This window comes from Canis lupus, chromosome 23 (genome assembly GCF_003254725.2).
Source record: "Canis lupus dingo isolate Sandy chromosome 23, ASM325472v2, whole genome shotgun sequence".
Taxonomy (NCBI): domain Eukaryota; kingdom Metazoa; phylum Chordata; class Mammalia; order Carnivora; family Canidae; genus Canis; species Canis lupus.
The window spans coordinates 12,825,390-12,851,456 of NC_064265.1; the positions used below are offsets into that span (position 1 = coordinate 12,825,390).

Sequence of the window (26,067 nt, forward strand, 5' to 3'; positions counted from 1 at the left end):
AGGGAGAAGCAGGCTCCATGAAGAGAGCCTGACGCGGGACTCGATCCAGGGTCTCCAGATCACGCCCCGGGCTGCAGGCGGCGCTAAACCGCTGCGCCACCGGGGCTGCCCAGTTCTCCCTACTTTTGTCGTCCTTCTGTGTCCTTCCTCTGATATGGAAAGGGGGAAGCTCATATCTGTGCTAGGAAGTTTTTTGTCCAGCAGGCCACTGTGTAGCGCATAACTTAGCAGGTGGGATCAGAGCTGCTTAGAAGACCTCATACATAGGATCTTAGTTGCAGACAGAAGATTCTTTTGAAGCAGCCTATGCAGCAGGGGATTCACTGGAGTTTGACTGTATTTCTGGGAAAACAGAGCTTCGGTGCCACATGCTCAGCAACCACATAGCCTGTCTCCAGCCCATTCCCTACCCTAATGTGGTTCTAACTCACATCTGCCCTGGTACCAGCAAAACACTAAACCCTGTTCTGCAGCTGCTCCAAGGAATCACACACCCAGCCTGTGGCTGTTACCCCCTGTTGTTGCCTTTCTGGTTTCGCATGTGTGTCTGCTTGAAGAATCTAGCTGCAAGGGAGTCTGTGTTGGGGAGGCATGGGCTGGAACATTGTTGGATTGTGCTGAATGAGCCACTTTGGAATGTTTGTGACTAAGGTTTACACACAGAGGTGATGGCTAAACCCCTGGTGGGGGGAGGTGGGCAGCTGGTGGCTTAGTGGTTGAGCATTTGCCTTTGGCTCAGGTTGTGATCCTAGGGTCCTGCTACTCCCGCTGCCTATGTCTCTGCCTCTCTCTCTGTCTCTCATGAATGAATAAATTAATAAAATCTTTAAAAATAATAATAATAAAAAATAAACCCCTGGTGATGAGAGCAGAGGGTAGGGGACTGAGTATAAGAGACTCGTGAGGGTTGTGAGGAGAAGTAAGTGCCTGGGATCCAGTGCAATCGTCAATGCTGTTACAGGAGGGTGGCTTGGCTGCCCACTGTGTGACAGGTGGCATGCTGGGTCGGAGTGACCACTGTGCCATGCCCATGCCCTTGGCACTGTTCTCGATATGATGGAAGAAGTGCTGGGCTCATGATGCTTTGCAGTATTGGAATTTTGAAGCTTAAAAAAGTCTCTTTCAAATCCTGGCCAGTGTATAACCACAGTGACTACCATTCTGAGTTTCAGTCTGTTTATCTATAAAATAGGGATATGCCTACCTTGTCGGGAGACTGGGGTGGTAAAATCAGATAATATGTGACTGTCTACCATGCACTCTGTCATAGAGTAGTTGTCTCCCAAATTACTACAGTTATGTTCGATTTTGCCATCTTTCTCTTTCCTTTTTGTCTGAGCAACTCACAGTTACCTTAGACCCTTAGTTTAAGGGTTTAAGTGGCTTCTAGGCTTTTTCTTAGGAGTTAGCTTATCTTTCCCACCCCCTGCATGCCTCATTTTCCCTGCTGCCCCCTGAACATTTTATCATGAAAAATTTCAAACATACAGGAAAGTGGAGAGAATTGTACAGTGACTGCCACATGTCTGTAACCTGGACTCTATGATTAACATTCTGTTCTACGTGTTTTATTACATATTTTTCCATCAACACATCCGTCAACCCATTTTTTTCTTTATACATTTTATGGTAAAATGTCGACATGGGTGCACTTCCTCATAAATATTTTAGCATGCATATTGTTGACAAATACCATTAAGTTACTTGCAGTTTTTTCTCTTGATGTAAAATTTCACAATGAAATGCATAAATCATAAATGTGCACTTGCTGAGTTTTGAGAACTGCATACACCTGTCACCCAAACTCTCATCAAGGTATAGAGCATTAGTATCTGGCTTCTTCTAGTCAACATAACATTTTGAGATTCATCCATGTAATCACATCTTTCAGTCATTGATTTTTTTTTTTTTAATTGCTGTGACAGTTGGCTTTAAAATTGTCCTGATCATTGAGAAAAAGTCAGATCCATTTGCCATCCTTGTGGAGCTTGGACATTGTTCTTCTTTATCTTTTCCTGCCTAATGCTATCAATGCACAAAGGCTCTTTGTAGACATTTAGAGTTAAAGGGGCTTAGAGACCATTTAATTCTGTTCCCGTCCCGATCTTTGGCATCTGGGCCAGGGCAAGCCATCTCTTTTGACCCATTTCTGCTCCCTTTCTGGTCTCATGTGAGTGAGAGTTACCATGCGTGAGAAGTCAGAGGGCCAGTGCATAGGCACCTGAAACACTGAATCATTTGAGGCCTAAAAGAGGGATGAATTCAGCCCTGTCCTAGCGTTTCTGTTGTTGGCTTTCCTTTGGGCTGAGTTCATGCTAGAAATAGAGGACTCGTTGGCTAGAAACAGCTCTTTTCCTTTTCTGTAAATGAATTAGCTGGGACTTTGCAGCTATGAAATTCTCTGATGTTTGAAAAAGGAGTCTTGCTTTTCTCAGTTCTTCCTTCCCTCCCTTCCTTGCCCCTTCCTCCTCCTCCTCCATCTGTTTGTCTGTCTCTCTCATATACCCCATTGAACATATTTATGTTTAGGGACTTGGTCTGAAAGTTTAAAGTAGATCTTTGGTGAAGGTGAATGACATGCCTGAAGGGGAGAAAGAGGAGGGTTGAGAAAGAATGACCATTTCCCGATCATAGGGAGGCAATACCAATCCACTGGGGTCGATTCTTCAATAACATAACGTGTGGCAGCCAAGAATTAGACGCAGCAAGGCTCCCTGGGTGCTATTTCCTTCCTTGTCTCTGTCCTATGCAGAAGTTCTGGAACGTGCCTGCACATTAGAAAGATTGGGGAGATATTACCAAAACAGCACCACCAGGTTCCACGCTGGACCAGTTGAACCAGAATGTGGGCCCCTTTCCCCAGGCAGTTCTCAAGCCACAGTTTAAGATCACCGATTTGGTGCCTTCGGGACCCATTTTCACACACGGTATCCCATGAATGCTAATAACCTTCCAAGGCAGGCAGGTTCTAGTACTCTCCTAATTTTAGGCAGGCAAACTGATATTGAAGAGTGGACATGTTCATATAGGTCCATCTGATTGCAGATGCCACATTCTTCCCATTATTCTGTGTTCCCTGTGATGCTTTTATGTGAATGGATTTCACACAGTGGAAAAGATAACATTCCTTCTCTCAGAGTCGCTGATCTTGTGCCATACAGTGGCCAGAAGTCTCCTGGGGCATGTTGTTGGTGAGCCCTGCCTAGGAGCTGAGGGACTGGGAAGGAGACATAGTGGGTGGGCAGCTAGGCTGTAGCATGGTGAGTGCTTTCATGGTGTAGCCAGGGCTCTGGACGAGTCCGGACTTGTCTCCCAGTGATATGTGCAGGGAACTCTTGCTGGAGGATATACCATCTAGTTAAGACCTAGAGCTATGAGAGCAAGCATGGGCTCCCTGGGGGAAGTGAAAGAAACCCTACAGCTGAAAGCCAGAAGGAAAAGAAGGATCTGGAACCAAGTACTGAATCACTTGAAGATGTGCTTCACTGAGCAAAGCTGTTTCTCACCCCACCTATTGTACATTAAAACATGATTTTTTCATTTTGTACCAGCATCCTTATTTGCATGTGCAAAATGAAATAAAATGCTTTGTCTTAGGTTTTCTATACATTGCAAATCTCATTGAATTTTAAAGCATTTTGTTTTTTTGTATTTTTGCTTACTAGAAGAAGATGTAAATAAATTTATGACTTTAGAGCTAAGAAATTCTGAATAAATAATGTTTATTTCCCACCACTCATGGAAGGCCTGAGGAGTTCTGTGAAATAGTTGCACATCAAAGGGGTTTTGGGCAGAGATTCCAGAATCTTGTGAATTATTTTTATTTCCCCGCCCCCGGTGTTAACGTTAACAGGATAGCATACTATTAAAAGCATGTTTTTTTTCCCCACAGTATTCAATTTTTAAAAATTATTGAAGTGTAATTGACATACAATGTTATATTAGTTTCAGGTGCACAATATATTGATTTGACATTTCTATCTATATATCACTCAGTGCTCACCACAATATGTGTAGTCACCATAAAACGTTATTACAGTATTATTGACTGTTCTGTATACTGCATTTGTTATTTTCATGACATTAGTTATTTTATAAGTCGAAGTTTCTTAATCCTCTTTGCCTATTTCACCCATTTCCCCCTCAACCCCTGCTTCCCCTCTGGCAACCACTAGTTCTCTATGTTTAAGAGTCTGTATGTTTGTTTGGTTGGTTTTTAGATTCCACACATGAGTGAAATCATATGGTATTTGTCTTTCTCTGACTTATTTCACTTAGCATAAGACCTTCTAGGTCCATCCATATCATCACAAATGGCAAAATCTCCTTAAGCATGGGTTTTCAAGTTAATTTAGAACCCAGCTTTGTCATTTTCACCTAACTTAATGTATGAAAGTTACCCTACCTTTCTAAAATTGTTTCCTCATCAGTAAAATGAGAATTATAATACTTAACTCAATGTAATAAAAAAATCATTTATTATTTTGATTTTTGTAAATTTTATTTTTTAATTTTTGTAAATTTTTAAAAAATATTTTATTCATTTATTTGAGAGAGAGAGAGAAAGCACGAGCAGAAGGAGGGGCAGAGGAGAAGCAGATTCATCACTAAGCAGGGAGCCCTACGAGGGGCTCCATCCTAGGACCCTGGGATCATGACCTGAGCCAAAAGCAGATGCTTAACTGACTGAACCATTCAGGTGCCCCATTTTTGTAAGTTTTTGAAAAAAAATTATTTATTTGAGAGAAAGAGAACAGAGAGAGAGTACACAGGAGTGGTGAGAAGGGACAGAGGGAGAAGGAGACTCCCCACTAAGCAGGGAGCCAGATGTGCTGGAATTGAACCCAGGATCCCAGGATCATGACCGGAGCAGAAGGCAGATGCTTAACTGACTGGGCCACCCAGGCGCCCCCGTTTTTGTAACTTTATGCTGTCAGAATGAATAGATGAACTCATTTTTTCTTACCTTTTAAAAATCTAATATTTGGTTTATACAAAAGAATATATGCAATTATATACATGTTGTAAACATAAGAAGAATGAATAGGCTCATCACTCAACCTAGGAAGGATAATAAAACCACTAGTGGCTCATCTACCTGTGTGTTCTCCATATCAGTAACCCTCCCCTTTAAGGTTACCATTTAATTTCTGAATTTTGAGTTCATCATTCCTTTGCCTTTTTATAAATAATAATATAGATTATAATAAGTGTTTAAAAATATATATCTCTAAACAAAATATGATTTAGTTTTCATTTTTAAAAAAGATTTTATTTATTCATGAGAGAGAAGGAGAAGGGCAGAGGGAGAAGCAGGCTCCTTGCAGGGAGCCTGATGTAGGACTCAATCCTGGACCCCAGGATCATGCCCTAAGCTGAAGACAGACGCTCAACCACTAAGCCACCCAGGTGTCCCGATTTAATTTTCATTTGTATATATTTAAAAAAATATGTTCTATATAGTTTTCTGCCGTTGTGTTTTTTTTCTTTACTCGTTACACTAATGAAAATTTATCCCTGTTGTGCTTAATGACTACAGTGTATTCATTTTCAAAGGTATATAACACTCCATTGTGTGAATATGCTACCAATTATTTATCCTGGTGCTGAGTATTAATTAATTAATTTATTAAATTGCCCTTTTTTTTAAAGATTTTATTTATTCATGAGAGACACATTTATTCATGAGAGAGAGAGAGAGAGAGAGAGAGGGAGAGAGAGAGGGAGGCAGAGACACAGGCAGAGGGAGAAGCAGGCTCCATGCAGGGAGCCCGACATGGGACTCGATCCCGGGTCACCCCCTGAGCCGAAGGTGGCACTAAACCCCTGAGCCACTGGGGCTGCCCTGGTGCTGAGCATTTAGATTGTTTAACTTTTCCTGCTGTGAGCAGTGCTGCTACTATGCACCTGCTTGTGCATGACTCTCAGTGCACATGTGCAAGAATTTCTTGATGATGTATATAGAGAAGTGGAATTTTGGGATTTTAGGGTATTTGGATGCTCAATTTCATGAGAGAACGTTAACTTGTTTTGCCGTAGATGTATCCTTAAAGTGGATGCACCAGTTTAATGTCTACCAGGTGAGTGTAAGCATTCTCACTGTTCTACACCTTTTGGTGTTTGGGTGTTGTTAGATTTCTTCATTTTACCAGGCTAGTGGATATAAGTAGTATGTCATTGGTGCTTTAGTCTGTGTATCCCTGATTATGGGAAAGAAAGGCTCTTTATATTTTTAATGGTCATTTTCTCTTCCCTTTTGTGAAATTCCAGCTTGTCTGTTTTTGCCTATTTATTAGGTTATTTATCTTTTCCACATTAGTTTGTAGGAGTTCTTTATATATTCTGAATACTTACCCTTTGTTGGGTATATGTGTGTTACAGATATCTTTTCTTAGTTCATAGTTTGTCATTTTATTTTATTTGTGATGCTTTTGAAAAACAAATTCTTATTTATTTTTACATTATCTTTATTATGCTTCCCACTCCTGACAGCTGCTCCATTCACTGACAGAAACAGCTATGACTCCTGGCAGGCCCATCTCAGATGCTTGGGAAAGCAACACAAGCAAACCTAAGTACGATTTCCCAACTGAGACCTCTTTCAAAAAAATTGCTAACTCTCAGATCGCTACTTCAACACACAGCACAACTGACAACTCAGATTTTTCACTGAGAGCAGCTCCCAGCGCTGATTCAAACCAAGTCAATCTATAGATAGGATCTCAGGTCAGGAAGTTCTTCATTTTAATATGGTAGGATTTCAGTATTTTCTTTTATGGTTAGATAAAAAGGTAGTCTGTATTTTCTGCTGGAAGTTTCAGAATTTTACTTTAAATCTTTAATCTGGACTTTTGTGTCCGAGGTATGAAGTATGGATCCAGTATTCTTTAATATTTCCTGTACTGCACAGTATTTTCAAGAGAATGGAGAGGACTGTAAGCATCTAGCTCCTCACATAGTTCTGGTACAGCAAGGTACCCTGTCAAGGTTACTTGTTGCTTATTTATTTATTTATTTATTTATTTATTTATTTATTTATTAAATATTTTATTTATTTATTCATGTTATACAGAGAGAGAAGAGAGAGAGAGAGGCAAAGACACAGGCAGAGGGAGAAGCAGGTTCCAGGCAGGGAGCCCGACGTGGGACTCGATCCCAGGTCTCCAGGATCACGCCGTGGGCTGAAGGCGGCGCTAAACCACTGAGCCACCCAGGCTGCCCACTTGTTGCTCTTTTAACCTTTAGTTTACTGTTTTTTTTTTTTTTTTTCAGTTGATAGGTGCCTTTTTTTTTTAAAGATTTTTATTTTTAAGTAATCTCTACACCCAATATGGGGCTCAAACACAGAACCCTGGGATCAAGAGTCACACACTCTACTGGCTGAGCCAGCCAGGTGCCCCAATTGGTGCTTTTCTTCATGAAATCATGGGTGTGTCCATTTTAGGACTGACAGTTGAGGCAGGTTTGCATTGATTAAGAAACCAACCTGGAGCACTTTCCCTCCTCCCACACAGCCTAGTATTGTCAGAAACTTCATATGTGAGTTTAATCAAAGAGTAAATCATAATTAATGAGTTAATTGATTTGAGCATTTTATTTCCTTTTGGGCCTGGTTGGTGATTCAGAATTTCTCTGGCATCTTACCAATTACCTTCTCTCTCTACCCTGAAGAATCAGATAGCTTTTTATTACAAGGTTAATCTTGTTACTTTGGAATTTGCTTATTCAGCTCTGTATTGCCGTAGATGTATCCTCTAAATACGTGAAGACAGGTGGTGGGGGCTTCAGCTCTTATGCTGGAAGAACTTCCTTAGGTTAATTCCTGCTTGGATGCCTTGGACCAGATTGTACATGCTGCACAGAAAACTTGCTTTGGAGGCCTTTTCCAATTTCTTAGGCATGCTTTAGTGGAAAAGAGAGGCAGAGAAATACTTCTTGGAAAATTAAAACTGTTTAGCTACACTCCTGGGGCACATTGAGAACACACAATGAAATCTGGAAAGTAAAACATGAAACTTTATAAAGTGAACATAAAAAGCACCATAAAAATTGGAGGGATGTTGTCATTTCTATGGCTGAGGATGCCTGCCCATTTATTGCTCAAGTGCGGTCATGGAGGTTTGCTCTGAGGCTAGAGGGCTGCTGGGCAGAAGGGAGGTGGAACTGCACACTGTTGTTTGTGACGGGGAACGATAAACCCAGTGCTTGGGAGGTGAGCCTTCAGTCTGGGTGATAAAGTTGTACTCCATACCTAAGGCTTTTCCGAGGTGCTCAGCTACCTTGTGGAGGTGTTTTTTAATCTGGACAGTTTCCAGGGATGTGAAAAGATGGAAAGATTTTCTCCTCTTCCTCCTCCTCCTCCTTCTTTTTTTTTCTTTTAATTTTATTTATTTATTTGAGCCAGAGGCAGAGAGAGAGAGAGCATGAGCAGGGGAAGAAGGAGAAGCAAACTCCCTGCTGAGCATGGAGCCTGATGTGGGGCTTGATCCCAGGACCCTGGGATCATGACCTGAGCTGAAGGCAGACGCTTAACTGAGTGAACCACACAGGTGCCCCATGATGGAAAGATTCTTTTTTTTTTTTTTTTAAAGATTTTATTTATTTATTAGAGACACACAGAGAGAGAGAGACAGAGACACAGGCAGAGGGAGAAACAGGCTCCATGCAAGGAGCCCGATGTGGGACTCGATCCCGGGTCTCCAGGATCACTACCTGGGCTGAAGGCGGCGCTAAACCACTGAGCCACCGGGGCTGCCCCGATGGAAAGATTCTTAATGAAGAATGACCCCTCTCTCTTACCCTACCTCCATGTTGCTCTCATGGACTTCTGGAATGGATTCTGTACAGATGTTACTGGCCCCCTGCCTGGATGGTCCTTTCCCTGGCCACTGCCCCCAGTCTTCAGTCTTCAGCTACTGCAGACTTAGTGCTAAAGGCTCACACCTGGGTGTTTCACCGGAAGCCTGCCTTGCCAGATGGGAGCGCCCTAGCCCAGAGAAGACTGGGAGGCAGTATCTCACTCTCCACCCTGGAGGGGCCCGTAACCAGTGACTGTCATCGTTGATGTCAGTGGTGGGGGGTGTGAAACCTAGCCTTTTGCGTCCTGGCTGCACAAAGCCTATAGGGCACTGCACTCCAGAACTCTCTGTGGGATCCAAGGAGGTTGGACTATTCTCCACCCCCATCTTTTCCTTTCTTATGCAGCTTCCCTCACTTGTTACAAGGTTCTCCTGAGAGCAGCACTCTCTCAAGCACTCGTTTGCACAGGATTCCCCACGTCAGTCTCCTCTAGGGAACATGACTGCAAGACATTCCGTTTTCTCTCCTCTGGTCTGTCACACACTGCTCAGTATGTAGAGGGTTTATATATGAATTGTCCCTGCCCTGTTGGGTTCTTTTGAGGGCTTCTTTCACATACCGTTTGTCTTTAGGCTTCCACCATGTCTCCTAACACCGTGGCCTGTGTCCAGCACATAATGGGCAGTGTTTGTCAAAAGAATATCTGAGTGAGGGAAGGTGGCATGTCCAGAGGCAGAGGGGCTGGGAGGGGACCTCTGAGGCTGGTGCAGGATCTGGCAGTGGGAACTTGGACAGCTGCCCATAAGCAGGAGGGGAGCGCCTGGCTGGCTCAGTCGGTGGAGCATGTGACTCTTCATCTTGAGGGTGTGAGTTCGAGCCCCACGTTGGGGGTAGAGATTACTTCAAAACAAACTGCCATGCTTCTGCCTTTGTGGGGAAGACAGCACTCAGTGTCTCACTCTCAGTGATGCCGGTGATGCTGCCCTTGGTGAGTGAGTAGGGTGAAGGAAGGTGCCTCAAGCTTTGGTGCTGTGCTAGGTGCTGGTGGACAGCCTGGATCCACGGATGGGGGCGGGAAAGTTGGCCGAGGCTGTGCTGAGATCCGCCACACTCAGCAGGCACACGGGGCCCTGGGCTCTGTCTCCCCGTTCACTCTCGCCCTTCTCCTGTTGCTCTCCCTCCCGTGCTTCTTGTCTTGCCCAGATGACTCTGACGTCCACCAAGTTGCTGGAGCCAGAAATTCTGTGACTCATTTTCATTCCTGTTGTCTCATTCTCTCTTGAGCGTCTCACTGTGACTGCCTTCCCTGCCTTTTGAGTTTGGTCAGCCTGGCCTGGATTCCCACAGTCCTCCTCCTACTCTCCTCCCTGACCCCAGCTCCTCCTCTTCTAGGCCATCTTCCACGCCATCCTTGGTGAACTTCCCAAAGTGTATGTTGTTCCTCAGAGCTCTTAGGTGATCTCCCAGGACCTCCAAACCCAATCCAGGCCCTACTAAAAATGGCACTGTATTGCCCCTTGACTTGGATCCTTGCTTCCTGTTTCTTCTCCTCAGCCAGGCTGATGCCCTGTCCTTTGATAGAGGCTTAAGGGAGGTGCTGTTACCACTGTAGGTGGTCTAGCCTGTGTCCCCGTATCTAACCACCCAGCAGCTCCTTCCACCTGCCTGTGGTGGCTGAGGCAGTGACAGGAGTAGGAAGCCTGGTGATGTTTTTTTGTACAGGGTCGGTAGGAAGTAAAAACAAAAACAAACCAAAAACTTGGAAAAATTGTTATTTTTTAAAAAGATTTTATTCATTTATTTGACACATAGAGAGAGAGCACAAGCATTTTATTCATTTATTTGACACAGAGAGAGCACAAGCAAGGGAAGCGGCAGGCGGAGGGAGAGGGAGAAGTAGACTTCCTACCAAGCAGGAAGCCTGATGTGGGGCTCAAACCCAGGACCCTGAGATCATGACCTGTGCTAAAGGCAGATGCTTAACTGACTGAGCTACCCAGGTGCCCTGAAAAAATTTCTTAATTGAAAGGTTTCTCATCTTTTTTTGTTGAGAGTTAAATGAAAATTTTGAGTCCCCACCCTCTGTTTAATAGCACTTAATAGTGTCTGTTGTCTCAGGAAATCCCTGATGGCAAGTGTGAATTGAGTGATGCTTCTAAGTAGTTTGGGTTTTATTAGTCACAGCAGGACCTGCAGACATTTGAAAAATGACCGTATTTTTGTTCATAACACATTATTCATCTCAGGCCAAGGGTCACAAGCGCAAATGGTTTGCAGGGCCCAGGCCCTCATGGGGAACAAGGGTGTAAGAAAAACTGCAAGCTCGGTGGCCAAAGGCTGCTGCCCCTGCCTCCGTGGCCTGAGCATTTGAGAAGGTGGGACCATGGAGACCAGAACACGTGCATGTGACAGGCAGCTGCCTCTCGGCCCTAGCCTGTTGTCGCCGTGTGGTTGGTGAGTGTGCACCCAGTGTTGTGATCCTCAGATAGTTCAAGAGGAACCAGAGATAATGGATTTTTATGAGCAGCTCTTGTGTTGTTGTTGCTGTTTTAAAGAATGGCATTTAATTCAAAACAAAACAAAAAAAAGGCCAAACATACAAGCAAAAAACAAAAAAAAAAACCCCAAACCCAAAATAAAAGCAAAAAGCAAAATCCTGTTCTGGCCAAGCTCCATGGACTAATGGACTTGAAGGCTGGATCCTTTGTCTTCTACTGACCATCATTTGGAGGCTGTGGTTCAGATGGTGTCCCCTGAGCATGTCTTTGGTGATGCTGAGACTCATGGTTGTTGGTGCCTGTGGTTGGGGGCTGTGATGTTGGACCAGAAGTCCTGTGGTGGGAATTTGACACCCCCTTGACTGGCAAGGGAGGGAAATTTGAGGAATCTTCTCTTCCTGAGGTGACTCCTGAGTCTCCTTTGTTAATGTGGCTTGTTCCCTGTTTTTTTTTTTTTTTTTTTTTTTAAGATTTTATTTATTTATTTGAGAGAGAGAGGGGGGAAAAAAAAAGGCACGAGTGGGGGGAGGGGCAGAAGGAGAAGCAGACCCCCTCACTGAGCAGAGAGCTCTATGTGGTGCTCATCCCAGAGCCCTGAAATCATGACTTGAGCTGAAGGCAGATGCTTAACCTACTGAACCACTCAGACACTCCTTAAGTGATGTTTCTTAAGAACATTTAATGACAGTGGAATTAATGCTCTTGATATAATGGTAAGGGGAAAAAAGCTCATTTCAAGTAAAACATCCATGTGTGTCTGATGGTGTGTATGCATGTAACTAGACAGTAAGATTTGAAGGGACTATTCTAAAATACTAACAGTGGTTTTCTTTGGGCAGTATAATTGTTTTTCAGAGTTTTCCACAATGAACATGCATTACTTTTATAATCAGGAAAAATATTAAAAATTTTTTTCCTTTTAAACTATTAAATGGACTTTATCAGAAATTGTGTTACATGACCCAGCAGTTCCATTCCTAGGTGTAAACTCAAAAGAATTAAAAACAGATTCAGACCTTCAGACCCTTGTATGCTGGTGTTCATTGGAGCATTATTCACAAGAGTACCAAAGTGGAAAAAAAATCAGGGATCAATCCCACAGATGAATGGATGAACAGAATGTGGTATCCACACAGTGCAATTCTGTTTACCACACAAAGGAATGAAGTTCTCACATGTGCTATAACATGAATGAATCTTAGAAAAACTCTACTAAGTTAAATAAGCCAGTCACAAAAGATAAATAGCATGATGGCAGTTATATGAAATTCATATAGACAGAGAGTGGGCCAGAGGCTTCTGTGGCCTGGGAACAGGGGGAATGAGAGTTATTGCTGTTTGGGATGATAAAAAAGTTTTGGAAGCATATAGTAATGATGATTGTGCAACAGTGCGTGTGTAACTAATTTCCCCTATTTGCACACCTAAAAATAGTTAAATGGCACATTTTGTTACATGTATGTAATAATCACAATTAAAAAAATGGAAAACGGAACAAAACTGTGAGTTAGCCAGTTGTGATGTGTATTTGCTCTTTGATACTGTGTGACACAGTGCATGTTTGAATGACAGTGGTGGCCACTTTTTAGTTTGTCACCGTTTTTGCTTTTCAGTTTTACCTCACAAATAGGCCTGCCCTGTAAGTGTGTCATTTTGAAGATTTAGGGTACCACACTCAGATATTGATATTGGGGCCAGGAGTGTTAAGGAGGCATAGGCATCTATAATTTAAAAGAAATTATAAAGGGAAATGTGTCACTTTTAATATTGGGCCAGACAAAGATCTTGACTGGGAGGAAGGAGGAAGAAAGAGAAGCGTTGCTGATAACCAGCAGCTGATAATACTTCTGGAATATTCAGAAGTTCTGGCAAATCAGATAGCACTTGAATAAATACAGCCAGCACTTTTTTGCTTTGGGAATTCATTTGGCAGCAAGAAGTGCTAAAGGAAGAGCTTTACTTATAGTCTCTGCTTCCTGGTATTTAAGGAATTCATTTCACTTGTGATTTAATGCTAGTCCATTTCTTTCCCTTGCAAAGGACGGGTGGTGCCCCCCTGAGATGTGAAAGATGGTGGCTGAAATTGCTTTTCTTAAAGTTAACTTCTTAGTAATCCATCCAAAAAATGATGATGGAAAGTGAGAAATTGGGGTCAGCAGGGATCTTGGCCATAGGCAAGCTGCCAGATCCGTCTCAGGGGAATTTGAGGTGTCTAGACTTGATGCTTTTGAACTTTTGGTACATTTCCAGATCATTGCTGGCTCCTTGCTGCTTTGGTTGGAATTTACACAGTTCAGAGAGGTTTGTTGGACTTAACTCTCAGCTGCCCTAAAATCAACTGAAGAAGTGACCACTTTCATATTCATCAGAGTCTTCTCTTTGCTCAGTATGCCTTTCCTGAGATTTATTTATTTACCCAAGATGACTTCGTTTCCTTTTATCTTCAGTTTTAGAATAAGAGCTAGCCGAATCTGTTTTACTTTTTTCCCCTTTTTGTTTGCAGCACGTCTTGATATAATACCATGTCCTGTGTTTGTGTGGTTACTGAAGTATTAACTATAAAATATTTACCTTTTTCTCTTTTTGAAGTTATTTTTCCTTAAATATTGATATTGTAAGTTTCTGGCCTTGTATGTTTATCTGGAGGAGAAAACCGTTTTTGAGTATTTCATTCACCTATCAAACGAACAGGAACTCTGGGCACCTCCAGAGTGAGTAGCTCGTAGGCCCTGTCCTCATGGGGTTTATGTTCTGCTGGAACAGGTGGACAAGTACATTTCTGGGTAAAGGGGGTTATGGTATCAGTAAGCACAGGATGTTGTAGGAACCCAGGGGACATCCCTGATGCAGTGTTGGGGAGATTGGGAAGACTTCCTGCAGGAAGGAACACCCACACCGGGTCTTGAAAGACAGGAGTTGGCCACTTCAAGGGTTAATCACAGGGGTCCAGAGGTGAAAGAGGACATCATCTGCTTGGGAAAATATAAGAACTTCAGTGTGAGAGTGGTATAGCCCCTGAGGAAAGGTGTGAGAAGAAGGATAAGGGTGGATGTTGGAAGGTAAGTAGATATGGCATTTCAAAGGCGTTTGCCATGTAGTCATGGGATTCTCAGAAAAAAACTTGAGCAGGGAAATAACTTGCTTAGATTTTAATTTTAGCAATTTCACTCTGGTTAGCTTTAAACATAAATCAAAAAATCAATAAATCTATTTGAGGTATAATCACATACAGTAAAATGGCCAGATCTTAGTCATTGGCCAATTTGGTTGATGAGCTTTGATAATTGTGTACATTCATGTTACCACCACCCCAAATCAGATATTGAATCTCTCCATTACCAGGGCTCCTGGGTGGCTCAGTCAGTTGGGTGTCCAACTCTTGATTTCCAATTCGGTCATGATGTTAGGGTCGTGGGATCGAATGAATCCGTGCATTGGGCTGCATACTTAGAATCTGCTTGAGATCCTCTTCCTTTCCTTTTGCCCTTCCCCTTCTTGCATACTCTCTCTCTTTAAAATAAATAAATAAAACAAAAAATCTTAAAAAAGGACATCTCCATTACCCTAGAAAGTTCCTCCATATCCCTTTCTATTCAGCCACCCAACCCTCACCTCGAGAAGGCCACTTTCTGAGTTTTATCTCCAGTTAGGTCTTTCTTGGATCTCATGTAAATGGTGTCACACAGTGGGTGCTCTATTGTGTCTGGCTTCTTTCAGTCAGAATAATTTGAAACTCATCCACATCATTGAATTTATAAGTAGTAGCTCCTTTTTATGACTGAGGAGTATTCCATTTTATGGATTAACCATAGTTATTCATCCATTTTTTGTTGGTGGATATTTGAGTGGTTTCTTGTTTTTGACTTTGATGAATAAAGGTGCTATACACATTCTTATGTGAGTCTTTTTTTTTTTTTTTTTTGGTAGGTGTATATTTTCATTTCCCTTAGGTAAATAATAATGGGATTGCTAGTGCTGGCTGGCTTTTTGTTTTGTTTTTTAAGATTTTACTTATTTACTTATTTAGAGAGAACACAAGCAGGAGGAGGGACAAAGGGAGAGGGAGAGAGAATTCCAAACAGACCCTGCACTGAGTGCGGAGCCAAGGGGCTTGATCTCATGAGCCTGAGACCATGACCTGAGCCAAAATCAAGCTGACTGATTTGCTCAATCAGTGCTCAGCTGACTGAGCTATCCAGATGTCCCTAAGACTAGCTGTTTTTTAAAGAACAGATTGAGGTCAAAAGGCTGGGAACCAGGAGGCGATGACATACAATCCAACTGAGAGATGGTGTTCAGAAATAAGGTAATTTTATACTGGAGATGGATAGCAGTGGAAAAAAAAATCCTTGTTAATGAGAAAGTTGAATTGACAGAACTAGGTGATAGACAGGTTTGAGACAAGAGAAGAAAAGGATCACTGGATATAAGAATGTATGGTGATGTATTTTTCTCTGTGCCAGAGAATGCAGGAGGTTCAGGGCTAGGCGGGATGATAACAGAATTAGTTTGGGACAAATGAGTTTGAGATACTTGCAGGCAGGAAAGATGGCCAGGAGGCATTTGGCCCCATAGATCTGGAGGCCAGAAAAGAGATCTGGTTTGTAGATATGGAGCAGATATGGTCACCACAGAGAGGGTAACAGAGGCCACGGGAGGGGACAAGATCACCAAGGAGGGGAAGAAGACCCACCGAATGGGAGAAGATATTTATGGCACATTATAATGATAAATTACTAATACCAGTCTGATGAAGGTACAGACAAATATAACCTCTATAGAAAATAATGTTTTATGCAATAATAATGATGAGCATACTCTAGAGGGGGGCAGTAGAATTACTGATTTTACTTTAATTACTCCTGAGCATATACCCGAGTGGATCTGTTACACATTTGTACTAGAGTATATGCACACAAAAGATTAGAGTGGCCTTGTTGATATGCCCATTAATATGAAGACAGCCCAAGTGTCCATCAATTGAAGAATGAATAAGTGAATAAACTGTGGTATAGTCTTTCAGCAGAATACTATACAGTGAAAATGAATGCATTTAAACAGCACATACCAACGTGGATGAATCTCTCAAACATAATGTAAAGAAAAAAAAGCAAGTTGCAGAAAGGTATATATGACATGATGCTCTTTTAAAACATTTTAAACTGAGCAAAATTGTACTATATATGTTGTTTAAGGACCCACATCCAAACATAGTAGGGATAGGGGGGAAATGCTAAAACAGAGTTATGGTTTCCGGGAGTATGGGATGGGATGGGTGGTTGCCAGGGGGTCTTGCATCTGGTTGATAATGCTTTGTTTTCTGGAGCAGGTGCTGATTTCATAAGTGCCTATTGTGTGCCTTTTTATGCCTTTTTGTATTGCTGAATGATTTATAAGGGGAAGGAACAGAGCCTTGAGGACACTACCTTGTAGGGCAGTGAATTTAAAGTTTTGATTCTGAACCCAGAAAAAGAAAGATTTTATATCCCACATGTACACATGTAATACAAACAAGACATAAACAAAAGTTTCATGAAAGATCTTTATCCTTTCTTAGATGATACACTCTGATAGTTTCTATTTTATTTCATTTCATTTAAAAAATATATTGGTTTTGACCTTGTAAGTCAGTAGTTCTCAACTGGGAGTGATGCCAGTTTAATGATGTCTGGAGACATTTTTGATTGTCATGACTGGCATCTAGTGAGTAGACGCCAGGGATGCTGCTAAACAGTCTAGACAGCACAGAACAGCCCCCCACAACAACAAATTATGCAGCCCCAAATGTCAGTATTGCCAAGGCTGAGAAACCCTGTTCAAAGTTGATTTCCTGATGTACGTTGAAGACGTAGAGATTGAAAGCAGGGATGTACAGCAAGGGGGAAAGATTGGTTAGCCAGATATAAGAAAAACTGAGTGTGTGTGGTTATAGGAAGCTGAGGGACGATGTTCCAGAGGAGCAAAGTAAAGCATGGTCTGAAATATGTTTCTGGAGTTTGGCAGCTAAGAACTTGCTGGTGACTGTGGCTAGGGGAATTTCTCTGGGGCTTTGGGAAAGGAGCCCAAAGTTAGTAGAGTAGGGAGTGAAGATGGGGAGTGAGATCTTGCTTGCTGTAAAAAAGAGAAGAGTAATAGAGTAGGAGGTTTGAAGCAGTATTTTTTTTTTTTTTTCAAGATGGTAGACTGTCGGCATGTTAAAATGATGATGGGAATGAGCTGGTAGAGAGGAAAGTGTGAGGATGTAGGAGAGAAATGAGTGGAAATGGTGCCTGGGAAGTCAGGAGAGTCCTGAGCAGGGGTGCATGTTGGTTTGAGGTAGGAGAAAGCAGGAAGGATACTGATACAGGTGAGTCTGGGAGTGAGCAGGAAGTTTGAAAGTATTCTTGCTTCATTCTCTGTGAAGTAGGAGGTGAGGTCCATTTTTGAGAGTGCAGTGGGGAGAGATGGAGGTGATGGTCTCTGAAGCTCAGCTAAAATAGAGGAGGAGGTTTGAAATAGCTTTTGAGGGGACTGGTGGAAGAGCTGAGCAGATTGCTAGGTGGCTCTGAGGTCCTCTTGAGAATGGAGACCATGAATCTGTTAAGACATCAGCTTTAGTGGATGTGTGATTTTTCTCCTTGGCATTGAGTGTCTTGGAGAGAGAAATGGGAGTAGAGGGGGTAGGGGGATCTGGGGCTAGAATTTGGCTGGGTGGGTGTATATGAGAGTGCAGGGGAGTTGAGGTCATTGGCCAAGGGGGCAGCTGATGTAGGGTGGACGAGAAAAGAGGTGACGACAGAGGATGGTCAGAGAAGAAGAAAATAAATGGATTGGCAAAATGGAGCCAAAAGTGAGCTGGGAGAGTAGATTGAAGGGGGAGAAGCTGTGAGAGAGATCTGAGGGGGAAGGAGTTTATAGAGGATGAATGGACAGTGGGGTGAGACATCTGGGGGAACTGTCAGATGTGGAGCATTTCTGAGTGGTGATAGGAAAGTCCAGGATGGATCTTTGAGAAGGAAGCAGTAACACAGAAAAGGAGGTGACAGAAGGAGGACAAGGAACTGACCAAGCAATGTGCCTGGTGAATTCTCAGGTCGTTCAGAATGACAGCTACACTTGGTATCTCAAGGAAGATTGAGCCATTCGATAAGGTCTTCAAGGAATTCTCTGATGATGCATAGAGGTGGATGGAAGTTGTGCCCAGGGGTGGAGGACTGCTGTTTTGCTCTGGGGAATAAGCAGAGGCTGGGTTTCCGTCAAAAGTTCCAGTGTCAGCCAAGACAGGAGGAGAGGTTGGGGTGAAAGGTGTTTTTTTTTTTTTTTTTTTTTTAATTTTTATTTATTTATGAAAGTCACAGAGAGAGAGAGAGAGAGGCAGAGACATAGGCAGAGGGAGAAGCAAGCTCCATGCACCAGGAGCCCGACGTGGGATTCGATCCCGGGTCTCCAGGAGCGCGCCCTGGGCCAAAGGCAGGCGCCAAACCGCTGCGCTACCCAGGGATCCCCTGACAGGTGGTTTTAAGGGGTACAGTAAAAAGGTGGTGTGGGAGGATGGGGATGTGGGTATGACATTACAGGAAGGAATGGCCGGGGTCATGGGGGACTAAGTGTGGGGTGAGGGTGAGAGGCATGATCGGAGTGAATGGCTCCCCTGGTGGTTGGGAGGATCCAGTCTTCTTTCTGGAAGCAATTTGGGAAGTGTTCTGCTGGACCCGAAGTGATGCTGTCTAAATTTCTGACTTGGAGTGAGCTGGCTGTGCCTTCTCTTTTGTGAGCGATGACAGCCTCTAAAGAGGATGGCCACTCTTCATAGCCAGGCCTTGACACAAAAAGGCTTTTTATGGCATCTGAATGTTATGTGGTCTTTTGACTTTCTAGAGGCCAGTCTACTGGAGAAGTGCATATTCTGATTGCTTTTTCCCCCTGGTTTCTAAAAAACAGAAGGATAAGAAGATCCTGTGGGGTTCAGTTCCATTGAGTGCCTTCATAAAGCGGTGTGATAAGCCATGTATGGTTCTTTAAAGTCAGCAGTGAATAATCCTTTCCCGATATAGAGCGTGCAGTTCCACTGGGGAGTTTAAACACATTTCCCTTTAATGGCTTAAATGAAGTGTTGCCTTTTTTCATGAAAGTTTTATATATTTGACCTATTTAATTTTTTTTTCTTCAGGAAATAAAAGATGGCATTTTCTCACTTCCCTTCCAGAAAAAGAGATGCATTGGATTTTTTGGCAAAGTAATCTCTATGTGCGCTGTGGAAATGGATGGTGTTGGGAAATGTGAAAACTGTAACCTACCCCCTCCATTTTTTTTAAACCATCAAATTGAATGAAAAGAAACGAATATTTTAATGGAACTGGATATGATGAATGGCTTTCTTTCAAGTGCTTTAGTATCAAAATGAAAAATGATGTTTTGATTGTATTTTTTTTTTCCTGTTTTAATTCTAAAAATACGGACATTTCTCCCTGGAAGTAATACCAGCATTTATAACAGCGTTTAATTAACAGCAGCTGCCGTGAGGTATCAGAGAATTGGGCTGGGAAAGATTGAGTATGAAATACACAGGAAGGGTTGGTTCAAATAAATGCTAACCCCCCAAGTCTTTGGGTAGTATGACAAGAACATGAGAGAAGAAAGCCGAGTGATGTTTTGGGAGCCACTCTGGGATGGACATTGAAAGGCGAGCCTAACATGTGAGAATGCAGGGGAATTACATAAAGAAATGAGAGTTCCAGGAGTTGGGAAGGGGTCATGAGGAGGAAATGAGGCATGGCCCACCTTCTAAAGGCCAGGGAAAGTGGAAAGCTTCTCACTGGAATTGGGACTTTCCAAGAGAAAGTAAAAACATATCAGATCCTGTTGTAGAATTCTGTTATCACCTCATTCTGTTTCTAGAACACCCTGTTTTAAAGGCAACCTATTCCGGGATGCCTGGGTGGCCCAGTGGTTGAGCATCTGCTTTTGGATCAGGTTGTGATTCCTGGTCCTGGGATCAAGTACCACAGTGGGCTCCCCACAGGGAGCCTGCTTCTCCCTCTGCCTATGTCTCTGCCTCTCTTTCTGTGTCTCTCATGAGTAAATAAATAAAATCTTAAAAAAAAAAAAATAAAGACAACCTATTTCTTCTACCTTTCTGAGAACAGACTCTTTCATAAGAGTAGATTTTTTTCTTCTTTTAGTTCCCAAAGCAGTATTTCCCAAGATGTGTTGCGCCAAATGGTGTGTCAACAGGCCGTTCAAAGGAAATAAGGCATTTAGTGTTCAAATCAGTTTGAGAAGTACTGTGTTTACAAAAAAAAAAAAGGGAAACAGGTTTCTTTACTGTTACAGGGTCTCAAAGCCCTTCAAATCAAATATGCATTTTTGGATTTCTAGGATAAATAGGATGGACTTTTTACACTGCTAAGCAAACATTTAGTCTTGTTTCTTTTGGAATTCTGATAGTCCTCTAGGTGGCAACATACCTAGTTAAAAACTCTCCCCTTCCCAGGCTGCATTGCCACCAGACATGACCCAGTGCTGGCCAGTGAGATAGATGTAAAAGTCTCTGCAGAGTGAGGGTTGCCAGGAAAGGTACTGGTTTCTTTATAAACAGAATTTAAGGAGGCTGACACACATCTTTGCCAGTGCCCACCTTTCTCCTGCCTTCAGGAGTTGTAGCCAACTTGCACCACAAAAACAAAAGCCATGTACTGGGAGCTGCAAATCAGCTTGATGGCTTCATGGAGCTACTCTACCAACCTTGAACTCTTCATCTTTGGGCTTCGTTCTGGTAGAAACGTAAAGCCCGATTTGGTGAAACCCGTATAGTTGGGTTTCTATTCCATGCAGCTGGGTGCAATCCTAATTCATACAAGGGTAATGTGGTAAGCAGTAATGGAACTGACTTTACCCTTGGAAACTTGTTTTGGAGACTGTGTACAAGACCTTTTGGGAAATGATGCTGTAAAAAATGCATAGAAAGATAGATGTAGGGATCCCTGGGTGGCGCAGAGGTTTGGCGCCTGCCTTTGGCCCGGGGCGTGATCCTGGAGACCCGGGATCGAATCCCACGTCGGGCTCCCGGTGCATGGAGCCTGCTTCTCCCTCTGCCTATGTCTCTGCTTCTCTCTCTCTCTCTCTGTGTGACTATCATAAATAAATTAAAAAAAAAAAAAAAAATTTAAAAAAAAAAAAAAAAAAAAAAGAAAGATAGATGTATTTAGCCCCTTTTCTTCCTTCCTTCCTTCCTTCCTTCCTCCCTCCCTCCCTCCCTCCCTCCCTCCCTCTTTCTTTCTTTTCTTTCTTTCTTTCTTTCTTTCTTTCTTTCTTTCTTTCTTTCTTTCTTCCTTCCTTCCTTCCTTCCTTCCTTCCTTCCTTCCTTCCTTCCTTCCTTCCTTCCTTTCTTTCAAGATTTTATTTATTCATGACAGACACAGAGAGAGGCAGAGACACAGGCAGAGGGAGAAGCAGGTTCCCTCTGGGGAGCCTGATGAGGGACTCCATCCCAGGACCCCGGGATCATGACGCAAGCTGAAGGCAGATGCTCAACCACTGTGCCACCAGGCGTCCCTATTTAGCTCCTTTTCTGCAAGTATAAATTTTCTGATGTTCTTTGTGGGATTAGAGTTTTGAATTTTGGTCTTTCTCTTCTTTCCTTACCTCTTCCTCTCATATGAGAAGTTTTTGATTCTTTAAAAAAAAACTTTTTAATTTTTATGCCCCTTACCAAAGCACTTTATATGTCAGATTTAAAAAAAAAACTGAGATGATTTTTATAAGCCTATTGTCATGCCATTTTTACACTGTGGAATTGTTCTCAAAATTCATAGGTGAGTTGACTCAGATGTACATTTATTTCCATCACAATATCAGAGATACTTAGTTTCTTTTGAATAGTTTTATTTTTGACTGTGGCACTTACTACCTTTTCTGTCTTCCTTCCCAAAATTAATGTTATGTAAATTAACACCTAAATGTCCTAGGGAAGCTCTTCATGCGAATGATTTTTGTAAATTTGGAAATCTTTGATTGACAGATTGACACTCCTATGATTGTCTCTTCTATAACTTGGATTTTCCTAGGGTTTTTTTTTTTTTTTTCATCTTTATAGTGTAAGGCTAGATTCTCTGATAAAGAAGTTTCAAATCTTGTTTTTTTTAAATGACATTTAAAGTATATTTCGGAACTCTGATAGAATATGAAACAATAATGTTAAAGTTTAAGGGGACCTCAGCAAATGAGTCTGATTTCCTCATTCTGCAGCTGAAGGGCCTGAGAACTTGCTTATGGCCTTGGTATTGAGCAAATGATGGCACAATGGGGCTCCATGCCAGGAGTCCAGCTCACAACAGTGGTGTCCTGACAGTCAACATTGTAGGAAGTTACACAGACCATTTCACTGAGCTGGCCTCAGTTTCTCCGTTACTAAATTGGAGTACCTTCTTGTTTGCCCAGTTCATAGTAAAATCTTTAAACTGTTTTGAGTTGCTTAGAATTGAATACTTTTCCTAATGCACTATATTTGTTGGAAAAGAAGGATATTTAGTTTCAGAAAAGTTTGTTTGTTTTAAAGATTTTATGTATTTATTCATGAGAGAGAGAGAGAGAGAGAGAGGCAGAGACACAGGCAGAGGGAGAAGCAGGCTCCATGCAGGGAGCCTGATGTGGGACTTGATCCTGGGACCCTGGAATCACGCCCTGAGCCAAAGGCAGATGCTTAACCACTGAGCCACTCCGGCATCCCAAAAGTAACAATTCTTTCAGTGGTATAGTTCCAATTACTTTGCATGCAGATTGCCCATGCTAGTATTTTTCAAGCACAGGTTTTAAGTACATGGTTTTTCCTTTCCTTGCCAGTCTGTGTTTATTCAGGGAAGGCTCAACTCATTTTTTTTTTTCTTACTGAGGTACAATTAACATATACTATATTAGTTTCAGATGAAAAACATAATTCAATATTTGTACATATTGAGAATGATCAACACAATAAATCTAGTTCACATCTGTCACCATACAGAGTCACAAGAAATCTTTTTTCTTGTGATGAATTTTAAGATCTCTTTTAGCAACTTTCTAATATGCAATACAGTATTATTAACGATTATCACCATACTGCACATTACATCATCATGATTTTATTTTATAACTAAGTTTGTGACTTTTTTAAAAAAAGATTTTATCTATTTATTCATGAGAGACACAGAGAGAGAGAGAGAGGCAGAGACACAGGCAGAGGGAGAAGCAGGCTCCATGCAGGGAGCCCGATGTGGGACTCGACCCAGGGTCTCCAGGATCACACCCCGGGCTGAAGGCGGCGCTGAACCGCTGGGCCACCGGGGCTGCCCAGTTTGTGACTTTAGACTCCCTTCACCCATTCCCCCCAACTCTGACAACCACCTGTTTTCTGTATTTATGAGGTTTTTATTTTTGTTTTTAGATTCCACATATAAGTGAGATCATACAATATATCTCTTTGTCTTATTTCATACAGTATATCTCTTTGGTTTATTTCATTTAACATAATGTTCTCAAGGTCAGTCCATGTTGTATGTGTGTATATGTATATATGTTTCTTTATACATATGTGTGTGCGTGTATACATATACGCACACTAGAATATTACTCAGCCATGACAAAGAATGAAATCTTGCCATTTGAAACAACACCCTGAAAACATTATGTTACATGCAGACATATATATCTCTATGTATATCTCACATCTTTATCTATTAATTCATTCATCGGTGGACACTTAGGATGTTTCCATATGTTGGCCATTGTAAATAATTCTGCAATAAACATGTGGGTACCTGTATCTGTTTCAGTTACTGTTTTTGTTTTCTTTGAATAAGTATCCAGAAGTGAAATTGCTGGATCATATGATAAGTTGTGTTTTTAGGTTTTTTTTGGAACCTTTTTCTTTAATGGCGTTACCAATTTATATTGCCACCAACAAGGATTCCCTTTTCTCTACATTCTTATTAACACGTGTTTCCTTCCTTCCTTCCTTCCTTCCTTCCTTCCTTCCTTCCTTCCTTCCTTCCTTCCTGATGATAGCCATTCTGGTAGGTGTGAGGTGAGGTGATATTGTGGTTGTGATTATTTGTACTTCCCAGAAGACTAATGATGTTGAACATTTTTTCATGTACCTGTTGACCATCTGTATATCGTCTTTGGAAAAATGTCCCTTCACATGCTCTGCCCATTTTTAAGTTGGATTGTTTTTTTTTTTTTTTTTTGCTGTTGAGTTATATGAATTCTTTATATATTTTAGATATTAATCCCTAACCAGATACATGATTTGAAAATACTTTCTCCCATTCAGTAGGTTGCCATTTTGTTTGGTTGATGGTTTCCTTTGTTGTGCAGAAGCTTTTTAGTTTGAAGTCATCCCACTTGTTTATTTTTGCTTTTGTTGCTCTTGCTTTTGGTGTCAGATCCGAAAACTCATCACCGAGACCAGTGTCAGGGAACTTATTGCCTATTCTAGGCGTTTTATGGTTTCAGGTCTTACATTCAGGTCTTTAATCCATTTTGAGTTCATTTTTATGTATGGTGTAATATAGTAGTCTAGTTTCATTCACTTGCACGTGGCTTTCCAGTTTTCCCAGTACTGTTTATTGGAAAGACTGTCCTTTCCCTATTGTATGTTCTTGGCTCCTTTGTTATAAATTGATTTTATATGCTTGGATTTATTTCTGGACTTTGTTCTGTTCCATTGATCTATTTATCTCTTTTTATGCCAATACCATACTGTTTAGATAATTATACTTTGTGATATACTTTGAAATCAGGGAACATGATGTTTCTAACTTTGTTCTTCGTTCTGAAGATTGTTTTAGTTATTCAGAGTCTCTTGTGGTTCCATACAGGTTTTAGAATTGTTTGTTCTATTTTTTTTTTAAATGCCATTGGGATTTTGATAGGAATCGCATTGAATCTGTAGATTGCTTTGGGCAGTATGGATATTTTAACAACATTAAGTCTTCTAGTTCATAAGCACAGAATATTTTTTCACTTACTGTGTCTTCTTCAGTTTCTTTTGGCAGTGTCTTACAGTTTCCAATGTACAGGTCTTTCACCTCCTTGGTTAAATTTATTCCTAGGTATTTTATTCTTTCTGATGCAATTATAAATGGAATTTTTTTCCTTAATTTCTCTTTCTGATAGTTCATTGTTAGTCAATAGAGATGCAACAGATCTTTGCAAATTGATTTTGTATCTTGCAACTTTACTGAATTCATGTATTACTTCTAACAGGTTTTTGGTGAAGTCTTAAGGATTACCTATATATAATATCATGTCATCTATAAATAGTGACAGTTTTACTTTTTCCTTTTCCATTTGGATGCTTTTTATTTTTCTTCCTTGCTTAGTTACCATGACTATGACTTACAATACTATGTTGAACAAAAATGATGAGAGTCAGCATCCTTGGCTTGTTCCTGATCTTAGAGAAAAAGATTTTACCTGTCCATGATTGAATGTGATGTTAGCTGTGGGATTGTCATAGATGGGCTTTTTTTTTAAATTTTTATTTTTATCTATTTTTTTAAAGATTTTATTTATTTATTCATGAGAGAGAGAGAGAGAGAGAGAGAGGCAGAGACACAGGCAGAGAGAGAAGCAGGCTCCATAGAGAGAAGCAGGCTCCATACAGGGAGCCCGATGTGGGACTTGATCCCGGGTCTCCAGGATCATGCCGTGGGCCAAAGGCAGCGCTAATAGGCGGCGCTAAACTGCTGAGCCACTGGGGACGCCTATAGATGGGCTTTATTATGTTGAAGTATGTTCTCTCTATGCCTAC

The 26,067-nt window shown here is 41.6% G+C and overlaps 1 protein-coding gene across 2 annotated transcripts in view; it reads left to right on the forward strand.

Annotated features, from left to right (window-relative positions):
• OSBPL10 (oxysterol binding protein like 10) overlaps window positions 1-26,067 on the forward strand; it is a 296,485-nt gene that overhangs the window by 29,979 nt on the left and 240,439 nt on the right. The window lies entirely within an intron of this gene.